A 6,384-nucleotide genomic window follows, 5' to 3' on the forward strand; every position below is an offset into this window, starting at 1 on the left:
CTTATAGTTACCCCCACTTTTTGCTAATGTTTCACTGTTTTTCGACTTTAGTCTGGCTGGGACCCTGCTATCCAGGACCCCAGCCTAGCTGCTTCCTCTAAAATGATTCCATGTACTTTAGGTACACTCCAGATTGGATACTGGGGTACCCTTATGAGTCCCCAGTATATGGTACACTATGTACCCAGGGCATAGGTAACCCAGAGGCCTACCAGGGGCTGCAGCATGTATTATACCACCCCATGGCAGCCTTCCAAAATGACACGACAGGTCTGCTACAGCTGCCTGTGTAAGGTGGTGTATGTACCCCTTACTTAGATATAGGTTCCTTATATCACTGCACATATAAACCTATCGGTCACCCCTATGGCAGGCTTAATCAATCCTGAAGGCAGGGTGCTGGGTTTTGTGTGAGAGGGTGCCCATGCATGAGCAGTGCCCCTCTGCAGCCTTCGGAATCTATTCTTTGGGGTTGTTCTGTGATGCACCCTGACCATATTCTCTTAAGTGCTTAGGAGTTACTCCGCAGCATGACAGGCACCAAAGACGCATCTGACCGGTTTGCATCTCTAAAGATCCCGCCGGACTTCGAAGAATTTGCAACACAGGAGGTGGGTTCCCAGACTTCCCAGAGGCTGACCCGAGCCGTGCCGAGTAGTATGTATATTGCTTCAAGTAAGGGTTGTGGGACCTTCGGGAGAGTCTGTCTGCTCGCATGCCCCCCTGCAGCGCCCATTCGGTCTAGGTCCATCACTGCATTCATACCACCTCCCTCCCGTAAGGAGTGTTCCAGCGGGGAGATTCAGAAGAAGAGCGCTAATTTTCGGGAAGATAACTACGTGTAGTTTCGGTGGGATGTATAATGAGCAAAAAGTAAAGGATTGACCCCCTACAAACCTGCAAGGGACACATCACCCCAAGTCATCCCACGAGACTTTACAGACCGTAAAGGGAAAAAGATTCGCAGCCGGATACCTTCACCCGAGAATCTATGGAAAACCCGGAATGGGTCACAAGCTTGTACCCAAGGAGGTTTAGGCTTTGTAGTGATTTCCTTTGAGATGTGTATCCTGCAGCAATATGACATCCTGGGAATGGTGTTTAATGTGCTGTAGGACTAATGTGCGTTTAATTTTGTTTCCTTGCCCATTTCCGCTCTATGTTCACACACGCATGTAGGCAGGTTGTGTCTCTGTCACAGGTATGTCACGTCTCATGTATGTGTCGTCTATGACCTTGATGAGCAGAACCAATCAACGTAACAGTGTAAACAAACAATGCCTCCAACTCCCCCCTCCCTGCATCCCTGCTTGGTGAGTAACGAACCCCCCCACATCCCCAACGTGCAGAGTGCCTGTCACCCAACAAGTGTACCTACAACAACATAGAGGGGTAGTGTACACGCCGCCAGCATCTATTAAGTAAAGAATTATCAAGAATGAGCTATAACCCCAAAATCACAGACAGTATAAAAGTCCAAAAATCACCAGAGGTCGGGGTGTATCTCTGGGACGAATATAAGATATAGTGAATTAAGTATAAATAGCAGAGGCCCAGGGACACACAACTACCCTTAAACCTCTTTCACCCTTTGTCTCTATAGTGAAGAACAGAAAGCTGCAGAGGACACTGCCCCAGACAACAATTGTCACTTATCGGCGTCAGGCATCCAGCTGGGTAGGCTGGCTGGGAGGTCCAGATCTTGCTTTCTCTGGTGTTGCTTTCTCGTGGCGGTCGTCTGCCCCTGATTTCTTCCTCACCCAGTCGTCCTCCAGCCATTCCCAAGCTGCTTCCGGCGTAGTGAAGAAGAATGATTTCCTGTCTGCCAACACCCTGAGCTTGGCAGGGTACAACATCATATATTTGACATTTTTGTCCCGGAGAGTTTTCTTTACAGCATCACAAATCCGTTGTTGGCGCTGTACCCGGAGTGTGAAGTCGGGGAAAATGCACTTTCGTACTGCAGGTTGCCATGCAAGCATGCCGCTTATAGGATGGTGTCTCGGTCTCTAAAATGGAGTATGCGGGCTAAGATTGTGCTCGGGCGGAGGGGCCCTGGACGTGGCCCCAACGCTCAAGGAGCTCGCTCAACAGAGAAGAAGTTGGATAAACGCTTAGGCTTGAGGGTGTGGAGAATCAAGTCTTCGAGAAAGAGGTCTGCCGATTGCCCCTCTGGGACTCCCACTACTCGGATAGTATTGCATCAGGCGCTGCCCTCCTGATCTTCCAGGTGGGCCACCATTTCTGTTTGTTGTCTTGTTAGGACAGTCACTTGCTCATCCAGACATTTAGTCTTTGCTTGCAGGACCCCTATGTTCGCATTGGCCGTGGACATTTTGTATGCCAGCATGTGGAAATCTGCTCTGAGTAAGTTCACCTCTTCCGTTACTGTATCCAGCTTAGGTTCCAGAGTACTTCGGAGCTCTGTTATCACCTTCAGGATATCCTTTAGTGAAGGATCCGACATGTGTTCATCTTCTTCTGTGGTTGTAGAGCTCCCCACCGCTCCTTTCATCTCTCCCATCTGTCACATTGTGACAGTGTACTTATCTATTTGATTGGCCTGACCAGGTTTAGGGCCTTTGGTTCGGACCATTTTCGGGCTGCTTTTCTTTTTAGTGTCTAAGAATTGGTGGTCACACTATACCACGTTCAGGGATGGGACCAGTCTCCTGACTTTAGTTGCCTCTGCTCCTTCTCCCCTCTGCCCGTTTTGGCTGGAGGTTTCCGAGTTACTGTGCCGCTCAGGTAAAGATTACAACCGGGGCGAGTCGCCCAATGCCTTCCTCCTCAATCCTGGCCCTTCCTGCACACCGTACTCCCATTACGCCTCAGCACTTCAATTTGGCCGATCACTTGTGGGGGGGAGGGCGGCCCGGCATCTAAATCTAGGGACAGGAGGGTGCAATCAGCGACGGCCAGCCCTGCACACAGCAAAAGCAATTCGTAACAGACACTGCGCAGATGGGTCCAGTGTCCTGACCAGGACCTTATTTCTTCTTATTGCCTTCTTTTGCCTGCTGCAGCAACCAGTGGGGGGGGGGTCTTGGCCAGTCGCCGCCTTCTGTCTCCGGCCCCTGTTGATTACGGTGTGCACCTTATGCCGCAGAGGAGCGGCTCCAACTGTGTTGTTCCAGGTCGCCAGGTGGTGTCTCAATCACGTAGGAGGGCGGAGGGCCTCAGGCTCTCAACCGCCCTCACCTTCTATATAGCCGCACCTCTGCGACCCCGTCTAGTGGGGAGTCACAGCCGGGGCCATTTCAGGTCTCCATCGTGTGCCGCTTGCAGTCTCCAGAAGCCACCGCAGTTCCCTCTAGCTGGTGATAAATCATTTGCTTGCCCTCATACCCTTCTGGTAATTTAGCAATACACTGGCAGCTAGCGGAGCTCGCTCAGAGTGTGGCCATCTTCGTCGACTGCAGGCCACGCCCCCAATCTACCAAATTTCAGATCTACAACTGTTTCCTAAAGTCAAGGATTTTCTTGAGAAAATTTCCCCTTCTCTTGCAAAAAGCCTTTATATTAAATGTCATTTTGGCATTTTACCTCTAAGGGCCTTCACTAACAAATGGTCCTTAAGCTCTCCTTCGACAGACTGAAATTTGTGAGGGTATAAATTTGAGGATATCTATCATTTTGGGTTTTTCTGCCAATATTATATCGGCCCTAGATGCAAGTGGATTCGTCCTTTGTGCCTTAATTTGGGCTATGACAGACTTTTGACTGCACACAGGATCTTTATTTCCAGTTTCTCCAGGATCATAGTGTTTACGATTAGTTGATATCCGTTTATGGCCTAGTCCATTTGAACAGGCTTTCTTTACCCCAGACTTAGAACTTCCCTTAGAAACCTTTACTGATCAACTCTCCCTAAATACTTATTATCCCAAGCATGAAGCAAATGAAATATAACACTTTATACTCATATTTTGCATGTACTCTGCGTTTTTAAGTTAGGACAGCTTTTATCCTCATCTTTCCCATTTTTATTTAATTATGCTTATTTAGGTTATTTTGAGTGGAACATCTTACTTACAATTAGATTGAGGCCCACAGATCTCTATTGTTTTATGATGCTACATCGCTATGCACTTAATCTGAATGTTAATTGTCTTAGCGCTTTTGCACTTTATATGCACAAACCGTGATATCTGTTTCTGCGATTTTATAGCTTATCTTCTTATCTGCTGTAAAGTATGTGTAACATTGTTTTAATTCTGTACTTTTATGGTCTTCTGGCTTTTTACTACTAGATTTTTTTTGTTTTTGGGAAAGAGTGCATTTCGACGACTGAACAGTCTCCTTTTGGGGTTTATCACACCCATTCCCCAGTAGATAACCCAGATACTTAACTTGCTTAGTGGCTACTTAACTTTTCTTCACTTTGATGTATAACTCTTCCTCTTTCAGAGTTGTTAAAACAACAAATAAGCCTTGTAAATATTTTTTACAGGGCTTACAATTTATGCACATGCGAAAAGAGCTGCTGCTACATTTTGGCTAGCTTGCGCTGTACAAATACCACACAGATACAGTCTCCACACTTCAATATCTGGGTGCCCGCCCTAAAACCACACAAATGCAGGCACAATTACATTTAAGGGGAGCATAAGAGCAGACATGACACCGGGGCTATTTGTTTGGGAAGGCAGTGCTCACTTTTGTCTTGTGCCATGTTAAACAAGGGTTATCTAATGGGATCCCACTTTGATCTAATTAAAACAGAGCTAGACTTAAAAAATAGTTAGGCATAGGGGCTTTTGCTGCCTAGTTTCAAAGTAAATCCACTTCGCCTAATCTTTCGGCAAGTGGAGGATGAATATCAACATTCCCCAGTTCTTCAGCCCTTAGCCGAGTTCCTTTATAAATCCACCTGCCCTCCTCTATGCAAGCTGGAAAGGTGCCTTTTAAAATTGTGTTGGGCTGCCTACTTCTCCCTGGTCATGTGGCAAGGCTGGTAAGAGGTTTGAGTGTGAAGGCCTCTTTTTATACATCTCTCCTCTGCTTGTTAGACATGCTGAGTGGAGATCTGTATAAGTCAACAGATCCACGGCCTGCCTACTTCTGCATATTGCATAACTGGCTCTACTGCTGTTTTTTTTATCCCCAATCCCATGTTGACAAACAGTAGGGAGGGGAGATTTAATTGTTTTTGTCTACTGGTCACAAATGATTACGAATCTATTCACAACTGGTGAAAGTGCACTAAAAAAATGAAATTTTCCCTAATAACTCAAAAATAGCTAGCTGAAAATACACCAAACCTAGAAAGGCACCAATGAAATTTGACAGAGTTCGGTTAAGCCAATTCCATGCTATGCACTGAGAAACTTTCCTTCGTGAAAATCCATTACTTACAAAACTTTAGATCCGGAACTCCCTCCCGGTGGAACTGCGCCTGTTAGAAGATCTTATGGCTTTTAGGAAAGCCTTGAAAACATTCCTGTTTTAGTTTTTTAGCTTCAGTTTGTGCTATGCATTTATGGTGGTCCCTTTGGCTCTTTTAGCTGTGTTATGTTTCTCATGCTACTCCTCGTCAATGCGCCAGGACGCTCCTTAGCTGGAGTAGCTGTGCGCACAATAAAAATCTATAACATAACATAACATTCTGCAGGACATCGAAACGTCGAACACTGTTCCCCCACCTTTGGTGCAAATTGCTCAACGGGGCAGTGGAGGGGACAAAGATATTAAGCGTGCAACGTTTTTTATGAAGTATGGTGTCAAACATAACAGAGACAACTGTAATAACAATACACATATTTCAGTGATTATGTTCTCACCTGTAAAAAACGTAGATGAACAGAGTTGGGCCCTAGAAATAAATATCGCTTAGATTTATAGCTTGGCTTTCAATGTGATAATATTAACCCTTTGGTTTGAGTATTTGGGATAAGACTCTGTGGGGCAGCACCAAAGGGCCAAAAGGATGCATGACCCCAGTCCACAGCAAATCTCGCTTATGGGTTACTGAAGATGAAAACACCAGAACTAGGGTAAAAGGTCCAAGCCCAGGGAATCTCAACCTTGTTGCTTACACGGTCTGTGCAGTGTGGCTTTCAAACACCCTTATTTTGTAACATTTATGTCAGACTTTACCGACAGATATAAGTTTGCACATACAAAGACAAATGCTCTTTTGTAGAGCAGTGCATTCTTGTAAACTCCCATATGCTCAGAAATGATTGTGAGCACAGTATTGTATCTTGGAAAACAATAACAGTGCAGAACACAGAACCCCCATTATAAGGATAAAAACCAAAAATTGCACATCATGAGCCAATTCAAGATTATGTTCAAGTGTCTCTGTACTCTAGGAGGTAGCTTAGTCTATCCCTATATGCCTCAAGTTGGCAAAAGGGGGTTGCACACGTTAAATAGTGA

Source organism: Lissotriton helveticus, chromosome 12, assembly GCF_964261635.1.
Source record: "Lissotriton helveticus chromosome 12, aLisHel1.1, whole genome shotgun sequence".
Lineage (NCBI taxonomy): Eukaryota > Metazoa > Chordata > Amphibia > Caudata > Salamandridae > Lissotriton > Lissotriton helveticus.